The 20,342-nt window shown below is 38.5% G+C and overlaps 1 pseudogene; it reads left to right on the top strand.

Moving 5' to 3' along the window:
• LOC143557543 (topless-related protein 1-like) overlaps positions 1-20,110 on the top strand; it is a 29,626-nt pseudogene extending 9,516 nt beyond the window's left edge.
• The last annotated feature ends 232 nt before the right edge of the window (positions 20,111-20,342 follow it).

Raw genomic sequence — 20,342 nt, forward strand, 5'->3', positions numbered from 1 at the left:
AGCTAGACATGGCTTCCCCCAAAGCACCACTTGGGGCTGCGTGACGCGCCCACTAGACGCAGTCAACAGCCGTTCGAAGGGTTGTTCCCCGGCGGATGTTCCACCGTGGAACATACACCTCATTGGAATCCGAAACTGCAAAAACAAAAAGCGGTTAGGAAAAAATGATAAAAAAAAAGAGAAAAAAAAAAGATAATAGGCCAAAATAACCCTACGCACCTGTAGGGTCGACAACAGGCCGGTAGCCGCCAAACCCATCACCCGAACCTAAGGGATATCCATCCAAGAGGTCAGGCAGATAGGAAGGAGGCAGAGATTGACTAGAAGCCCCAACCCTGAACATACCTGATGAACCGGCCGGGGACGAGGTAGTCGCCGGTGCCGGAGGCACGGTTGAAGCCGTCGCGGTAGAGACCATCGGAGGTGAACTCACAACCGAGGCCGCCGCCGCTGCGGAGGAGCCCGCAGAAAAAATCATCGCCGGCTCAGTGAAGGATGCAGTAAAGATGGCACTGACAGCCGGCGGAGATGACGTCACAATTGGAACAGTTGCCTCAACGGGATGAGCAACTGAACCAACACTGCAAACAGGCACAGCCGCCTGGGTCATCGCCTCGGGTAGATTGACCAAACCTACCGTCATGGGTCTAGAGATGCTCCTTCCCGCTCCACTCTGGAATGCGGTTGCATCCACGCCTGCATGAAGACAAAATATTGAAAACAATGGCGGAAAGAATTGCGGGTAAGATTAATTTATACTTACGAGTTTTCTTGAGCTTGAAGGTTCTGACAGGCGGAGACGAACCCGATGGAGCCGGCCTCTTCACGCCGGTCACCGTCATCGTACTGGGCTGCCCGGAGGTGACAGCTGTCTCAACCTCCGGAACAGTGGTCTCACCATCACCAGGGTTCCCCACTGCCTCCTCGCTTTCGGTCTCCGAGTCGGACCGATTTCCCTGATCGGCGGTGGAGGCGACCTTCGCCTTGCCCTTCACACCGGCAGCTTTCTTCTTCTTCACGAAGAAAGGCCCATCTGCGGATCCCTCATCAGAAGATGATAAAATTAGGGAAACTCCAGCAGAGGTTTGAGCATGAAGAGGGCGAGGGTTAAAGAATCCCTTACCTGGCCGCGTGGCGCTCAAAATCTCGTGGCCCGGCGGGTAGACCTCCACGAACCTATCCGCCGTTTGCTCCAGGATGGGCAACTCGTTCTCATCAAGAGCACGAGTACCCAGCCGAGCGGGACTACCGCTCTCACGCGGTTGCAGAAGAGATTGCAAGTTGTTTCCCTCTGAAAATAAACAGAAAAACAGTTAGAAGAAAAACCCTAAATCAGCAAAAAGAGATGGAGCATACCGTAGGGAATAGAATTCGAACCGTATTCAAGGATGATAGGTACTTGCGGCGTCCCAGAACCGGCATCCTTCCATACCCGGCTCATCCCGAGCATCACCATCCCAGACTCCGTAAAGCGGTAAACCGGAGTCTGGATCCGGAGATCTTGGTAAACCATTCAGTCTCCTGGTAGTTGGAGGCGTGAAGGTTGGGGAGTGCTCTCCCGTTCTTGAACGTCATCGCTATGGGGACGACACGAGCGGAGATATAGAAAAACTCCCGCTTCCAAGACCGAAGACTGCGCTCGGTAGCACAGATCTTCAAACCCTTGATCCGAGTGACCAAGGTATACCAGCCCTGGATGCACCTCCAGGAATAGAAGGTCATCAGGCGGTCGACGCGCGGCTCAACGCCCAGAATGCGGCACACCCATTCAAAGTGGCGAACCTTTGCGATCGCCATCTGGTGCACCTCCGTCAAATGTACACCGTGTTTCTCCAGAACACGGTATACGAACTTCGTTAATGGGAATCTGAGATTCCCATATAGGAAGGATGAGGCATAAACCCCTATCTTACCCTTGGGGGCATCGTACACCGTCTGGTGAGGCTCCGGAAACTCAGGCTCGTAAGGATCGAGCATGAACTTCTTGACGATATAGCTGTATAGATCGACAGAAAGAGCACACTGGCACTCGCCAGCAGTACTCTTATCGTCCTTGTCAGACGCAGACATCGGGTTCTCAGGGTATACGTCGGACTCTTCGGCAGTAACCTCAGGATCATGAGTAGAAGATATTTTGGAGGTATGAAAGAGAACGATTTCAGGAGAATGCTCGGCGGAAAAGTTAGAGTATTCGCCAGAAATCGTTTAGAAGAAGAAGAGTGAAGTGAAGGTGTAAGTTGGGATGCATCCTCTTCCCCCTTTATATACCCATCGCAATGAATGCGATGAATTTAATGCGGGGGAGAGGGAAAAGCGCAGGCACAATGAGACAACGACACGTGGAAAGCAAGCTGGCAACAGCTATCGACAGGACGCGTGCCGTAAAATTCGCGCCCACACGCCCGAAAACTCGCGCCCACGCGCCTGAAAAAGCGTCTGGAATGACCATATACTGTCACGTCGCCATAACTGCCTGCACGTCCTGAAACTGTCAGAAGAAACTGTTAGACGACGCTAACGTCCCTTCAACAGTTTGGACTGTTCTTATCCTTTCACCAACTCTTCGAATTTCAAAAAGATTCAAAAAGATTCAAAGATTCAAAAATAAGAGGGAATATACCCCCTTACCTTGGTAACCAAGAAACCGTAAGACAAGTGCGGGTACAGTGTCAAGGCGAAACCCTTCACATACTTAGCACCTGCAGGGAATTGAAGCCAAGAATACCTTGGTAACCAAGAAACCGTAAGACAAGTGCGGGTACAGTGTTAAGGTGAAACCCTTCACATACTTAGCACCTGCAGGGAATTGAAGCCAAGAATACCTTGGAAGTCAAGTAACTATAAGACGAGTGCGGGTACAGTGTCAAGGCGAAACCCTTCACATACTTAGCACTTGCAGGGAATTAAAACCAAGAAGGATCTTCTGGGCCATGCTTGTGGAAAGGGAAATAACATCCCCGCATAGCGGGAACGTTGAGAACTAGATTGTTTGAAGCTCCAAGATGGAATTGGTTGTTTAACATAATTGATCATATGTCTAAAACTACCAAAACGTCGTGGAGAATCTACAAGTGAAACTCAACGCTCCTGACTTGCGAGAAGGTTACACACCTACCCGCATCATACCCAAAGATCAAGCAGAAAAGTCGGGAATTTCTGCGTGACATTAGGAAAACCACGGGAAGAATCCCCACGGAAAACCTTAAAACTAAAAACCCTTTTTAAAACCCTTTGCTTAAGTCCAAAAGTTCACCTCACTTATTAACAATTCATGAGAAGAACATTGGACTGGGGGGACTTGAAGAGGTAGGTCCCAGCAGGGCCCAGTTGGACCCGCAAGACTCACCTTGAAGAGGGACGTCTGCGCAAAGACCAACTGGTTCCGCAGGACCCACCATGCTCTGAGAGATGAAGACCTTACGAGCAGTACGCCAGCTGTTCCCGCAAGAAAAGCCTCCCAATGGTGAAGTACCCCGCCTGTTCCCGCAGCTGCGGATACAAGCCATCAGGGAAGGCTACCCGCACTAATAGCAAGGCTACACGCACAAGGCACTAACTCTCAATAATTCAGTAATGTCACCTGAAGAAGGAATGAGCAAGGCGGGAATACTCCCGCCCAAATGAGCCAGTCCGTACGCTTCTGGAGGATCTTTTGTACTACACCTGCCAATGTATGGACAAAATAGACAAGATCTGACCAAAGCAGCCCGTGAACCAATCACAGGGTTACAGCTCACTGACAACAGTACGACGAGGAGCACGCTCTAGTACAAAATGTCACTATCAGCCGCTGCCTACTCACCAACCCTTGTCGTGGCACGTACATAGCCTGCAGTTGGTGGAAAAGGACTAGTACACAGCCGGCCATGTCACTATCAGCCGCTGCCTACCCACCAACCACCAGCATGGCACGTGCATAGCCCACAGTTGGTAGAAAAGGAATATTATACAGCTGGCTGTACCTGCTTGGAAACCTACCTTCGGCTATAAATACTCCAACACCTTGGAACGGTATCATAGACTATCTTATACCATCACATATCTTATCTGCTCTAGCTATTTCTCTTAATATACATTTATATTCAGAGCAATCTAGTCTGATTCTCACGCCGGAGGGTGGTCACAAGGAGGTACCCCCCCTTCTCAGTGACGAGCTCACGGTGTCTGTTTTGCAGGTCATCAGAAGAATAACCATCTTTGCCGGACCTAACCCTCGTGAGAAACATCTACTTGACCCTAAGATTATCCGTAATCTGCCGGGGTCGCTTAGTGTTTCTTCACCAAGGGTACAGCGTTGTGGACGCTCTTTAAGCAATGGTTTGATTTGTAAATATTGTGAATATTGTTGATCAGCTCTAACCTTACAGGAGTAACTTTTTAACTATTTTGTTTTCGTTTGGAATGCAGGCGGAGGCAGCAACTGCAAAACAGTTCACATGACCCGTCCCCTGTTACCAATCAACTATCTGATGTATCCAAGCGCCCCAGGTCTCCTTCTCTTAACAGTCCAGCTGTAGCTGTAGATGACTCTCAGCATCTACCCAAGAGAACAAGGGTAACTGAGACATTACTACTCTTTGCGTAACCTCACACATGTGTAAATTTTGGCTATTTAAAGTTTAATTGTCAGGGTTTATTGTATTCCGTGTACTTTAAATCGTTTTCCCTTTTTAAATACTTACTGTATTAGAATCTTGTTACAGGTAAATGAGGGTTCAGATATCACGAGTATTGATTTTCACCCCACTCGGAACACCCTGGTTCTTGGTTAGTTCACATATATTAAAAGAAAATTTTAAACTTATGGTATTCTGGTAGTTAATGTGATCAATTGTTTTGCTTTGTGTTGGGAAACTGTAAAAGTTGGAAAGAGAAGTGGAGAATTCATGCTATGGGACGTGGATAGCCAGAAGCAGCTTGCTCAGAAGTATTTCGAGGTTTGGGATCTTGGTGCTTGTTCAATGCCGCTTCTAACTACTTTGGCGAATGATTATAGTGCATCAGTCAATCGTGTAACCTGGAGCCCTTACGGAGCCTTGTTTGGTAACCTAATAACTATTGCAATCTTTAATCTTTCATAGAGAATAAATATATACATCAATTGACTTTAGGTAAGTATTTTGATATTCGAATATCATGAACTTTCGTATAGGTGTTGCATACTCAAAGAGTATTGTGCAGATATACTCGTATGATGGTGGTGATACACTAAGAAACCACTTGGAGGTAGTTCACTTCATCATATACATGTCTATAGTTTATTTAATTTCTTTAAATTTACTGATTTGGCTTAATACAGATTGAGGCCCACAGTGGCAGCGTTAATGATCTTGCTTTCTCTTACCTTAATAAAACACTCAGCATTGTAACGTGTGGAGATGATGGGCTGATAAAGGTTTGTATCTCATTACGTTTGCTTCATTTGAAGGCTGTAAAAATATGAAGTCTCTTGTATAATATAAAGTTCTATACAGGTATGGGATGCAGTAACAGGGAATCAACAGAATCAGTTTGATGCTGGAGGTGGTGGTTTACTGGTAATGATCTATCATCATATATGTTTAGTAAAGTATAACCGTTTTCTACTTGCTGATAATAATGGTTAATAAATTACTAGTTTTCTACTTGGTGCTCGTTATATTAATTAAATAATCACTGGGTGTGATTATAGAATATTCAGAATCAGAATTTGGTAGACAGAACTGAAGATGGTGCTACAGGCGATTCTAGAAAGTGCAAAGTGAAAGAAATCTCAGAAGCATCACAGTGTCGTTGTTTAAGGCTTCCAGATAATACATCTTCAGCAAAGCGGGTACGTTTTATTATTTTTTTTTTCGCAGTAGACGTGATTTTCAAACATTTTGCCCCTCACAAAATGTTTTCTGCATTCAGGTCCAAAGATTGACGTATACGAATTCAGGAGTTGCAGTTTTAGCTCTTGCAGCCAACGGCATCAATAAACTATGGAAATGGCAGGAAACCCGTAAATAATTCTACTGGAAAGGTATTTTTTTTTTCTTAGAGCTCGTTAATCCCATTATTATTGTAATTGTTTGGGGATTAAGAAAGGTATTTGGTTGTTTCAGGCAACTGCCAGTGAGGTACCTCTGATGCCGCAACCATTGATGACAAATGAAATCAATGATTCAAACCCCGAAGATTCCATTGCATGCTTTGCACTGTCGAAAAATGACAATTTTGGTGTGTCTGCTTCTGGCGGAAAGGTTTCTATGTTTCAGATTTGGAAATCAAAGGTAATAATATTTATACCATTCATATTTTTGCAGTTTTTATTACATCTATTTGTTAATATACTTATTTATTTATATGCAGAATTGTCTTACACTTATGCCACCTCCACCTGCAGCAACTTTTCTGGTCATTCATCCCCGAGATAACAACATTATTGCCATAGGCATGGATGATTCTTCTATCCTAATATACAATTTCTGGACAAATGAGGTGGTTTTAGTTGTTTTTTAATATTATATTTCTTTTAGAAACCTAAATCAAGAGTACATGTGTTGATAAAATGGAGTAACTGTTTATTATTCATTTGACCAGTTCATAAAGAAGCTTAACGGCCATCATAAAAGAGTAACAGGCCTGGCATTCTTTAATGCCTGTGATGTTTTAATATCTTCTGGTGCTGATTCTCAGGTAATATCTCCAGTCCGTTGTCATTTCACAAAATAAAAGGTTTATTAAGTAAATTTTAATGATGGTTTCATCTTTATGCCTGCTGTATTTGCAGTTGTGTGTGTGGGACACAGATGGATGGAGGAAGACAATTTGTAAACAATTGCAAACTCCCAGGGGAGACGATGCTGCTCCCTTAGCTGATACTCAATTGCAACTTCACCAAGATCAAAAACACTTGCTAGTGGTTCATGAAACTCAGCTAGCCATTTATGAATTTCCTTCATTAAAATGCTTGAAACAGGTCCGTTTCTTTTGTCTTAAATGATCTAGCAGTCATTTTCTTAGTTAATTAATTAGTTATACTGTACATGTTTAGTGGTGCCCTCGAAAAGAAAGCGGTGCAATCACACATGCTGCTTACTCATGCGATAGCCAATCAATTTATGTCTCTCTTGTGGATGGAAACATTAAGATTCTGACATCATTGACACTCAGATTGCGCTGTCGGATCAGCGCAACTTCGTATCGGCCCTCAAATATGAAGTGGGTATCTATCTTTCCCTATTTGATATGTTTTTTTACATTATTTATGAAATTGCCCCCGCATAAAAATAGACTTATCAAGCTGCTTGATATTAAAAGCGCTGCGCTTTGGCGCCTAAGCGGTTTTTTAGGGTGAGTCGGCAGTCCACCTACTGCCATGACTGAAGCGCTATTTTAGGAGAAAAATCAGCAATTCACTATTTTTTCTACTTTTTTTTTTCGTTGATTCTATTTGATTTATCCCTTAAATAATATACCTAAAGTTCAGGATTAACTAAATTAACTCTAATATCTTGAACCACAATTGATTATGCATATCACAAAGCAAGAACATGGTTTACAGAGGCTACCAGAAGAGTGGCTAGTAACAGTAAAGCATGTATACTTATTGATTTTTTAAATGTTGTTTACAATTATGTTGTTACTTCTGTTAACTATGGCGAAGATGAATGATGAAGATTCTTTGTCGTAACCAGCATGTTAAAGTTATGAACTTGATATATGAACATGCTTGTTAAAGTTATGTGGTGGAAATAAGAAGTGTTCGTAAAAAAATGATTTTGAATAGAACAACTAGGATATGTTAGGTTTGAGTGATGTCAGATTTTGAAATATTTTTTTTATTGTCAATTGTTTAATTATGACAGATTTTCCCGTTTTGCTGTTTCCATTGCTCTGATTGAAGTATGACTGTTTGATAAAATTCTCAGATGACATAAACTGATTTTCCCATTTTCTTATTCATTTTAAACTTTTGTTGGTTTCTTAGTGAAATTGAAATTATATGCATAAACTGATAGTGTTAAGCACCTCTTGAATAAACTGATAGTTGTTAATTTGTGTGTTTTTTTTTAACTAATGTTAAAGTTGAAAGTTATTGTTTTGAAATATATTAGGTATTTGAAAAAAGCGATATTTTCCATTACAAATTATTTTTTAGAATATTTTTTTATTTCAGTGCACTTTATTTTTGTAGGCCCGCGCTTTTTTTGCGCCTAGCGCCTATCGAGAGGCCTATGCGTCTTAAGTGCGCCTAATGCACTTGATAACTATGATCGAGCATACTCGACGAACTTGTTTGTAGTATGTATAAATGGATATGCGCTTGCTTATAATATGTATATTTTGTTATTTTGCAGATCAAGGGTGTATCCACTTGTGGTGGCTGCACATCCGTCCGAACCAAATCAATTTGCTTTCGGGCTTACGGACGGTGGCGTGTGTGTGATGGAGCCCCTTGAATCAGAAGGTGAGTGGGGTAGGTCACTTGCTGTTGCGGATGGTGCTGGCTCGATCTGGTGTATAGAAGTTGATTTCTGCCATTTTGGGGTGATTTGTTGGAGAATAGGAGGTTTGCTGTTATAAGGATAGATGAAACTGAAATGGGTTTTTCACATAGTGATTTTGATATATGAGAATAGGTATGAGAAGTAACAGGAGACAAATATATACTTTGTTCACTTGTAGAATGATCTAATAACGGACAACATCCATGAGTGGGTTGTTATCAGTTCAATCGTTTAAGATACCGTAATCAGATGTGAGTATTTCCCGTTGTGATGCCAATATATTGATGAAAGAACCTACTGACAAATGCGAATGGTGTCTCTTTTTTCAATGCTCAATGCTTGACCAAATAATTAGGGGGTTACAAGTAATATTTCCTAACACCAAGGCAGGCGTGTGAGGAGGGTGACCGTCCAAGGCTTTGTCTCCTATGAGTCCGAGTTCTTTTGAAATAAAAAAATTATATATGTATATAATCTTTTGTAAAATAAATGCATATATGTATATTCTACTAATCAAGAACCAACTTTTTTGATTTAACCCAATTTAAACTGCTCTTGTCGCCAGATATAGTAAGATATGCATACAATAAATTAAGGAAAAGTGGCATAGTCAATCGAGTCTTCTATAAGAATTAGGGAATATTTAAATCAAAATCAAATGGTATTCTTTCTTACGCGAGAGCTATCCCTAACCGATATGGAAGAGTCTATACCTTTCTTACAATCCTATCTATAATTTAGGCCATTCATAAAATTAAACTCACTAGGATAAAATTAAACTGGTTGAATGATTGAAACCCAATACCCAATAACATTTAACAAAATAAAATAAAATAAAAAATTCACGACTAGTGGCGGATCTAGAAAAAACATCTCAAGGGTATCCATATTTTTTACTTTGAACCAGGAGGCGGTAGCAGACCTATAATTTCTTTCATATGGATTAGATATTTACGTTGTATGTATGTCTAATAAACTATTCGGTTTGGGTTGGGGTCGAATCATTTTTTCGTTTGTATCATTGAGGGCCCACAAACTACCCAATCATATTTTATTATTTTTTCGAATGGCTATTTGGATGCGGGGTAGGTCGAATCATATTATTATCTCATATAATTATCTATTCATCTAGTTTTTTATTTCTTAAAAAATGTTTATATATTATAAACATTATTTCTATACATAGTAAGTGTTAGGAGAACGTCATTAAATATTCATAAATTATCAACTAAATAAAACGATAAAATAGGTTTATCAATCTTTATCTAATTTGATTAGTCAATTATCTCTAGTCTATGTGATTAGGACGGGTCACCCAAATATTTCGATTTCTCACCTATAGGTGAGTTTCCTCCTAAAGATAGAATGAAACCAATCTAGTGAGTCAGTGGCCTATGAGTAACAATGTTTTGAAACCCGGCCCGGACGTTGACCTAGACGCCTTACCGGATCAAAGGTCGGACCGACCCGGGAGGGCGGACCGGTGTTTGACCCGGATGATGTTATAAATATATATATATATATATATGTGTGTGTGTGTCTCTATATTAGCTTTTTTTTATCAGTCAAAGCTTTTTTTAAATAACTTGTATAAGAAATCAATAATGTAGATGCAAGATGTAAATTTGATTCATTGTGGGGATTAAATATAACCTTAATTATCATGTTTTTTTTTTAAGAAATGGATGAAGACATGAAGAACTGTTGGTATTCGACTATTCAAATGCTTTAACTTGATTTTTGTAATCCGAGATTATAATGTAACCATGGAATGAATATATATACTTGTAAAAAATAAGAATAACTAGAATTCATTTTCATTTATGGTTGCTGCAGTACCTATTAATATATAGGATTTGTCTCCTTATGAGGGACATAACTAGAACTTGGTTGGTTTGTTAATGGCTTGCCTTTTAAGACATGCATCTCGCCATTTGCTAGAGTTCGATTCCCTGCTAAGGTTTTTGACCTATAAAATAGGGGTTTTACCGGTTGGGCTGGCGGTTCACCGGTTCTGGTCGAACCGCAAACTGTCAAACCCGGACGGATTATTAGAAGACGGGCTGTAATCGTATAGTGCGAACCAGACCGGATTACCTACCGGGTCCCGGTCGGACCAGCCGGTCCGTTCCGGATTTCAAAACACTTGAGTAATCCAAATTAGCTATTGAAAAAATATTATTTTAACTAATATCAAAAAAGAAAATATTTAATTAAAAAAAGACAACTATTGATAATATGGGCCTATATCAAACTTAATTGTTACACCCAGGGATGGGCAAAACTGGTACCGATACTGATTCGGTACCAAAGTTTTGAGTTTTCGGGACCAGTACCGGTATTTTCTGAAATTTACCTTAAATACCGGTACTGTTCCGGTACCGAACCGAACATTTCGTTACAGGTACCAAAAATTTGCGATTTTCGAGATCGGGATTTTCGGTATCGGTATGGTACCAAGCGGTACCGAGCTCATCCCTAATCTTGAATGTCGAAAATAAAGTACATCCTGTGTAAAATTTAAAATAACTCAAGCCACTTCTTTTTCAATTAACTCACAATTAAATATATATATATATATATATATGTATATATATATAGGATAAGGTAACATTTAATACAAAACATTGTTTGAGTTGTGAAAACCCGCGAAAACCCTATGTAACATCGTTTTTTTTGTTACATGTAATATATGTTGTAACATTTAATACAAAACATCGAAACCTCAAAAAAAAATGTTTTGCTATTTTTTAACATTTTTTACTAATTTTTATATATGATTTCAGGAGAGAGAAAAAATTATATTTATATTTATATTTTTTATTCACTTTAATTGTGGACCACAAGATTTAAACATTAATTAAAACATGTGGTTGAGAATGGGTTTCTTTTCTAGAGTTTTCACAACTCAAGTGAGTTTTCATTTTGTACTTAGTATATATATATATATTAAATATCAAGGGGTGGTTAACTCATAAAAAATGCTATTCATCCTATAGTAAATTAACAAACCACTTAGATTTGAACATGTATACAAGATATTTAAATAGGTTTTCATGTGGAACTTCACAATTTAGTTAATTATATGTTATGCATACTTATGAATTTAAAAGATTCTTTTCTAAGTTTGACATTAATGTGATTTTATTATTTTATTAGTTATGTTTATGTTTACAATTAACTAAGAAAATTTCCGGCGTGTTGCGCTAGATTGATGTTATTGATAGTCGTACTTGTACAACTTATCAAAACGTGCAGTGCGTCAGTGAGTCAAGGTGAATTCGATCGGTGCCGAGTTACGAAACCAGTAATAAACTCCAACCCCCCCCCTAAAAAAAACTTTGTTAACGCAAAAATACAACAAATTAACATAACAAACACGCGTTGCAGTTACGAACCGATGACACTTCGGTTAGTATTTGGTTACGACGCCAAAAATAAAGCAAACCATCAATTCGTCCACACCCAAATACAACAATTTAATATATTTAAAATAAAAGAAATGCGGCGAACAAAAAAACATGTGGGTTGTAGTTGCGAACTGATACGAATTCGTTGATTCTGGAATTAAGGGAGAAAAAAAAGGTGACAAAAAACTCGCGCGTTACATTGTGAACTAACGCAAATTCAGTTGGAATCGACGTCTTCGCCACTATCGTACACATATATCCATATATTGTGGTGGTTAACCAACACGAGTTCGGTTGGTATCAGGTTATGACACCAGAATTAAAGCAATAAGTTAATTTGTCTACACTCAAAATACAACAAATTAACGTATTTACATAAAAAAGACCGTGACGAAAACCAAAAATATAATCGCGTTGTGGCCGTGACCTGACGCGAATTCATCCAGAATCAATGAAAAAAAACTCGCAGGGAAAAAAACCTTAGGTTGCGACCGCGAGTTGGGGCGAATTTGGCCAAAATCATTTGACGATATTAACCGTAAAAAAACCCGTATTTTACGGCGGCAAACCAACGCGAAATTAAAAACGAAAAACAAATTAAAAGCAAATGAAAAAAGCAACCAACCACGTGAGGCCACGCGAACCAATCACATAGTTGCGTCGCCAAACTTCTTAATTACATAATATAATAATTTATAGTTGCATGTCTATACATAATAATATTCGATTCATTTTTCATATATTGATGGTTGGGTAAAAGTTAGTATCATTATATATTAATTAGTTATATTTAGGTAAATAAATAAATAAATATTGGTACTTCAAGCGTTGTTATGCGTTTTCAGGGACTTGGAAGTTAAGGAGCTTATCGGGGATATTTACGAGCTTCGAACGAAGATTTAGAAGTGAGAGATTGGAAGTGCACGCATCACGAGGCAGTTAAAGAGAATAAATAAAGTCTGTTGGTTATTTTGCATCTTCGCGCGACGCGAAAATGCTTGACAAGAAACTTCGCGCGCGCGAAGTTGCAACATTCTAAGCCCGACTATTTTGTCCTTCGCACAACGCGAAGATGAAGCCCATGGCAACTTCGCGCGACGCGGACCGACTTAAAACTGAAATAATCTAGGTTTTTCACTATATAATCCCATTAACCTCACCATTCGGGATAACACGCCTTCCAGAGGCAAAAGAGGCTGATTAGGGCGAGTTTTCATCATTCTAAAGCTTCCAGTTCATCTCGGGTTTGCATGTCATCAAAGATAAGTCATTTAATCGATATGCCAATGCTCGGCTAAGTCCCGTATTCATTCTAGGCTAGGGTTTTGTGTAATTTTTCTTAAGACCAGATTTATTATGATTAATGTTATGAACTTGATTTGACTTTATTGTTTTTATCTTGTTTAAACAATTTATATTTTCGATTATTGATTAGTGCATCACTTGTTTGGTTTTATTCATCATCATTTAGGGTTAGGCTCTTGTGTCATTGAATTTATAATCATCAACTATTGTCACCTAATTAGTTTTCATAAAATATAAATTGGTAATTAGGTAGATTGAGTTCAATTGTGTCAACAATTCGGTTAGGGTATCCCCATTTGTTTGATACGGATTATTTAAAACTAATTTTGGGACGAAATTTTCAAAAGTAGGGAATGCTGTGACATTCGTCAATTTTTCGATTTGTTTTCGTATTTGTAAACCCGACCCGTTGGGTCGTTTCGATGTATTAAATATTTTAATAAAGAGATTCTCGACATTTAATATTCATTATTCGATGTTCGTTGTCATTCAAGTATTTATAAATTCCCGAGCCTTAAAGTAATCAAGCCGTACGGGTTAAACACGTAAAACCGAAAACTATTTAATTTAATTATAAAGTTTAGGGTTAAAAATGTAAATTTGAAAACTTTATTTAACTTAAAAGATATTTATATTATCATTTAAAGGTTCTTTAAACTTCAGGGACTAATAGTGTAACATTTTTAATTCAATTTATATTAAAATAAAACCCTACCCGCCTCCCTCCCCGTTACCCGTTTTTCCGGCGAACCTCCAGTGGCCGGAATCGGCGCCGGAGGTAGCCGAAACCTTTTTCTAACGCGTTTTAAACCCGGGTAAATATACCAAAACGATTCTCCGTCAATATTAAACACTAACCGACTAATTAATCGTGATTTCCTTGCCGTAAAACACCCCGTAATTGACGCCGGATTTCACGGAATCACCATTAACGAATTAAACGCGTAGATGCTCCTTCCACTAGTATAAATAGGTGCCTAAACCTCTAAACAACTCGCTCATTCTCTCCAATCCCCCTCTAATAAACAGATTTCTCTGTAATTGGGAGCTTCTTTATTTTTTTTTTCCGGCAACCGGGTTTCGATCAAAACAAAATATTATAAGGTAATTAATATATGCTTGTTAATGTCGTTTAACCTATAATCAATAACCCTAAACTAATTTGAACAAACATAGAACAGAAACCCCAATTGAATTGTTAGGGTTTATGTTCTTCATGTGAAGAAGATGAATCTGAAGTATTATATATGTATAATGATTCTTAACTCTTAAACGAATATCCTTCTAGTTCAACTGGTTAAAATCATTTCCTCGCAACCATGAGACCCGGGTTCGAAACCCGGGTCATGCTCATTTTTTTGGTTTAATAATCTGGCCCTGTTAATATTATTATTAATAAAATTCTTTTGAAACAGCCATTATATTTAAATATTAAGAACTAAACCATAAACGAATATGCAGTCTAGAGCAGCTGGCTGAAAACAAGGATTATAACCCCAAGACCCGGGTTCGAAACCCGGGTCAGTCATGTTTTTTTTTGTATTAATTAAATTAAGTTTATTAATATTAATTAATTCTTAATCAATTAAAAATCATATATAAATCATAAAAGTCTTTTTAAATTAAATAAAAATTACGTAAATTAACTATAAAATATAACTCACCATCTCACCCTTAAAAACTAAGTTTCTCGTTTTCATAAGCCGCTATTAAAAATCATTTAATAAACGTAAAGTAAACTTTAAATTCCTAAAAATCGTTTTGTCAAGACAATAATCATATTTTCGACTTGTAATCGATAGTTCAAGCATTTCGGAAGTATAAACTCCATATTCTTGCCGTTAAGCTATTTATATTTTATTAATAAACAATTACCGTTAAACATAAATAATAATATAATAATCAAAGGGCCGTAGAATTGGTAATAAATTATAATAAATTAATAACTATCTTCTATAACTATTATACAATTAAACAACCTTAAAATCCCGATAGAATAGTTGTTAAAAGTCGTGTTTATTCTTATTTATAGTTCGTACGGACCGCTTCGGTTTCCTTTGACGCCTTCAAGTTATTCTTATTCCTTTTTCACTTCAATTACTAAGGTGAGTTTTTCACCACCCCTTTTTAATGTTTTGGGGTGCATATGTATCCTTACAAAGATTCAAGTATTATTTCTTCTATTACAAAACTACAATTCGTATATGGACTTGTGTGTTACTTGTATTACTTGCACGAATATTACTTGCACGATTGGGAAGCCTCATTAAGTATGATCATACGCCCCCCTTTGCACTCCGGTCCATTTGTATCGAGTGGAAAAGGGCCTCATTATCCAAGTACGTTGGTTGTTACCAATTGGAAAGGACCCTACTTGCGCGATTATCCAAGTACGTTGGTTGTACCAACTGGAAAGGACTTACTTGCTCGTTTACCACATGTCTATGAATTGTATGGTTTTTATGTACGTATATAAACTGTGGAAACTCACCAGCTATATTTATAGCTGACCATATTTTATACATATGTTACAGGTACCGTGATTAGAGGTTGAAGTATTGAAGACACTTAGATTACTTAGGGTATTTCAATTAAAGAACTATTGTTATGGTTATGTTTTGGTTTGAACTTGTATTGTTACTTTCGAACTTGTGTTACTTGGCTTATTAAATGAATTAATGTTATTATGGTCACTTAATAGTGCCACGTGTATTTGAGCAATCTGTACGTCACACTCGGGCGTTTCCGCTTAAGCCGGGGTGTTACATAGGTCTAGTAATTACTGTACAATCAAGACAAGTAAATCTGGGATTAAGTTGAAGAGCACATTACCTGAACCTAGGATGAATGCTTTTTATTAATATTGTTTACAAAGTCTTTTTAAGTAATCATTTAGTTTTAATTAAATCTTTTTCTTAAAACCGCTTGACATCGTCTATCCGTCTTAGTTTAATAATTAATTTAGTAATATTAAATTAACACTTTCCTTGAGTTCCTGTGGAGACGACCTTACTTACCCGTACTTATTATAGGTATTTAGGTATTTAAAATTAATTGTTTGAGTAGATCGCGACAGCCTACGTCATATATATATATATATATTTGTCTACATTTCGATATAGTATTATATGAAACCGATCCGTACTTAAACAAGTTGCCTCGAGCTCGGCTCCTTTTAAGCTCGATCCAAGCTCGTTAATTTTTATACTTTTTTATTGTTTTAATCTTTATTTATTTATGCTTTTTTTACAAATATTGATATATAAACAACAGAAATATAATTAACATTAATTTATATAAAATTTAAAACAAGAGAGTTTATAACATTATATACTTTATTTATGTTGTTTTTTTACAATCTTTATTGTTGTTCTTCTTTTTCGTTTAGAAATCGAGTCAAGCAGAGCCGGCTTGTTTTAATTCGAGCTCTTTTCAAACTATCTTCGAGCGAGCCGCGTACCACGAACCAGGGACGAACCTAGTTAAAAACTAGAGGTAGCCTTCGTTACCCCTCAACTTTTCGTCGGTAGTGCAAATTTATGTTTTTTAGGTTGGGTTTCGTATTTCGTTACCCCTATAAAATATAACGTTACTCCTATTTGTTTAAAGCCCAACCAAATTAAAAAGTTAAAATCAATTAAAGGCCAAACAAAGTTTAAAGTCTAACCAAATTAAAGCCCAAACCAAATAAAGTCATTGCTATTGTTCCTCTGATCACCGGACCTCCACATTGTAGTCAAGTAGCTAACGGCTGGTGTTCCATGTAACATCACGAAAATTTTGGACAAATTTTGACAAATAATAAAGTTAAAGGACTAAAAATATTCATGGTATAAGTAATGGGTAAAATAAAGTAAAGAATGAAATAAGCTTATGGGAGTAAGGAGACTCCATCCCCCATCGGAAGAAGAAAGAAATATAAAGCACTTTATAAGGAGAGAACATTCCATGGAAATGTTCTTATGTGGCCAACCACTCTCCCTAGTCCTAGCGGAGGGTGCGAAGCACCCGACGCGCACGCGCACGGGCTCGGGTGAAGGGCGATGGGCGCAATGTGACGCTTTGATGGCGCACTTCGCACTTCGCATCGCCGAATAAGAGCCGCCTTTGTACTTTTGGATGATGAGACGAAATCAAGATATGGCAAGTTACCAAAAAATCAAGGACTAAAAATGAACAGATTCAAAGTTTTGCATCTTCGCGATACCCGAAGAAGCCACGTTTTGCATCTTCGCGATACGCGAAGAAGCATGACACGTGGCGATACCGTAGCGACACGTGGCAAGCCTACGCGACGACTCAGCGAAGCTAGTGCATTTTCGCGATACGCGAAGCAGCTTCGCAATACGCGAAGATGCAGGAAAATTTCTATAAATAGGCCGGCCATGGGATTGGTCCTCACTCATCCAACACACTCCCATACTTAACCTTGATAAGCGTGCCATGACCCCGAGATGACGATATCCTGACAAGTCTTACCTCAAAATGCGTGCCATAACCCTACCTAAATACTCTCTCGAGCTTCTTCCAAGTAAAAGTGCGGTCCAAGTAGTAGTGCGGTTCAAGTAGAGTATAAGCATTTCGAGTAATAAGCCATTCAAGGTAGGGGTTCTGCCCGATTATTATATTATAAATGGCTTTGACCCTAGTCAGGGATATAGCCTGTACCTTGATTTTATAAATTGGAAATAAGATTCCATTAAGTCGAGATTATAGATAAAATAATACTTCTTTATTATATATAAAGATTTAATTAAAGTATTTCTTATAATAAAAGAAAGTTGAAATATATGTTTCTTCACGAAGAAGAAACAAAGGTTTATAAGTGATTAAAAAGAAAGGACTAGTGGTCCTTATAAATATGAAGAAATAAAATGTTAAGGTAAAGGTTATGCAATCGGACTAAAGGTCTGAAGCTAGATCGTTGATCTAGTACTTATAAAATGTTATTCTCGTACTATAGGTCCGAGGTAACAAGACAAATTGGTGAGAAACACCAACCAAGAAGAAAGGTGAATACGTCCAACTTTTTATAAAACAAAGTCTTGAATGTTTGCATGGGATTATATCCCTAAAACTTTATAAACCAAAGTAATGTTGGCCCTCAGGCTATTGTATACGTTTGTCTGGATCCTTACATATGTGGATAAACGGTGGGCACACTGAACCACACTTGCTAATTCCTCCGCCACGTTAGGCCGGACCTAAGTAATGTCCGAGAGGGGATTATCTCTTGTATATTGATAGTTGCTAAGACCTCGATGCTGCGGTATCGCTGAGAGGTTCAAGTATAACTGGAGGTTTATAATAGTATATTTAACTTGGTTGTTTCCTAAGCCACGATGGGCCGGTTCATAAGATACCCGAGGGGATAACTAAGTAACTTAAATGTTTTGTGTCAGAGTGTTCACAAGCATGTGTTGCTGACGTATTTTTATAACTATTTTACAGGTAATGGAGAATAGGTGTTTGGAGAAGAAGGATAGCCGTTAGATGATCTGATGGCTCAATGGATGTTTTATAAATAAAATAATGTAAAACATGGTTTTATAATCCAAACACTTATGTACAAATTAACGGGTGTTTTAAAATCCCGTCTTTTATATATTATTTTATTTTATTAAAATTTTTCCACTTTACAACCCTAAACTCTGATATATTTACAAAACAGGTACCAACGTTGGGTCACACACCCAGGCCCCGAGCCGGGGTGTGACAAGTGTTGGTATCAGAGCCATCGATCTTAGCGAAGTAGGTACATAAGTATACCTAAGCTTTGATCAGAGATAAGTTTCAATATTTATTATATTATTATATAAGGATAAGATAGGTTAGTATTCTTTCCTATCCCTTATCATTCTAATATTCATAGATGTCGGTATTCAAGAAGATAATAGAATCCTTCTACGAGGAAATGAGACAAGCAGGACATCCAGAACCCATCGTTCCTCCTGATGGTCAAAATGATGAATACTATGCTAACTTCTTTGATCAGGACAGACCCCTCACACCAATGGTCCCATATGGGAATCAACCCATTCAATTCCATGCACAGAGCAAATGCCAATCAATATTCCAAGCCACCCTCCAACCCCAAGGAATCATCCTTCCAATAATATGCAGATTGACGAGCCAGCTAAATCTGATCCCAAACAGGATACCCCAAGCTGGATGCAAATTTACTCTGATCCACAAACCCCAGTCTTCAACCCCACAGATTCTCCGCATGCTTCTGTTTCAGGTCCATCAAGGAGACCCAAGATGAGAGTAATGCAACCATAGACCATTCGAATTGAGGTAAATACAAGTAATGTAGAAGTTGAACTGGAAGAAGACCCCGAGGAGGAAGTTGAAGAGGAGTCAGAAGAAGAATCGGAAGAAGACCCGGAAGAAGAACCAGAGGAAGAGGTTTCAAAGGATATGAGCATTGATGAAAGAAACCCTGAGGTCCAAAACCCAGGATGTGATTGTCCACCGAGTATGGGCTGCCAGCAACCGTTGTTTCACCTATCCCCTCATTATGACCCACAAGACCCATATGTCCAAGCACTCGCAGGTAGTTTTCCACCCTTTACAGGTGTTGTTCCAACCATCTCGGAACAAGCAAAAGAAATCAGGCAGCAAGAAGAGGCTGCAAAAGTTTTTCACAACATGCCAGTTGAATCCAGTCCACCACCGCCGTATCCAAGAAACCATTATGACATAGTCATGATGGGGTATCATGATCCAACGCCCCAGTATGGATATCCAAGTCTCATCCCTCAGTCCCAAGAAGAGCATTTGGATCGGGCACTGCATGAGACGGTTGAATTACGGAAAAAGTTGGCTACGAAAAGTAGCAAAAAGAAGAAAGTGGAGAAGAAGTTACTACATAAGTGTAGTAAGCTAAAGAAGATAATCAAGAATTACATGAAGGATTGAAGATCTCGTTCTATTGTGACCATACCGTTTGTTCCCTGTTCTGTTGTGGTTCTATCGTTTGTTCCTTGTTACGTTGTTGTAGTATCGGTGGTTTCTAGAATAAGTTCGTAGTATTTGTAATGGTATCGTTGTCTCTAGGGTACGTGATAATAGGAGTTGTCATAATGAACTCCTGTTTGTGAGATAAATAAAAACTTTTAAATAATGAGTCAATTTCCTTATATTTTCAGAA

Source organism: Bidens hawaiensis, unplaced genomic scaffold, assembly GCF_021521415.1.
Source record: "Bidens hawaiensis isolate Kalapana, Puna unplaced genomic scaffold, B.hawaiensis_p1.1 tig00019034_1, whole genome shotgun sequence".
Classification (NCBI taxonomy): Eukaryota; Viridiplantae; Streptophyta; class Magnoliopsida; order Asterales; family Asteraceae; genus Bidens; species Bidens hawaiensis.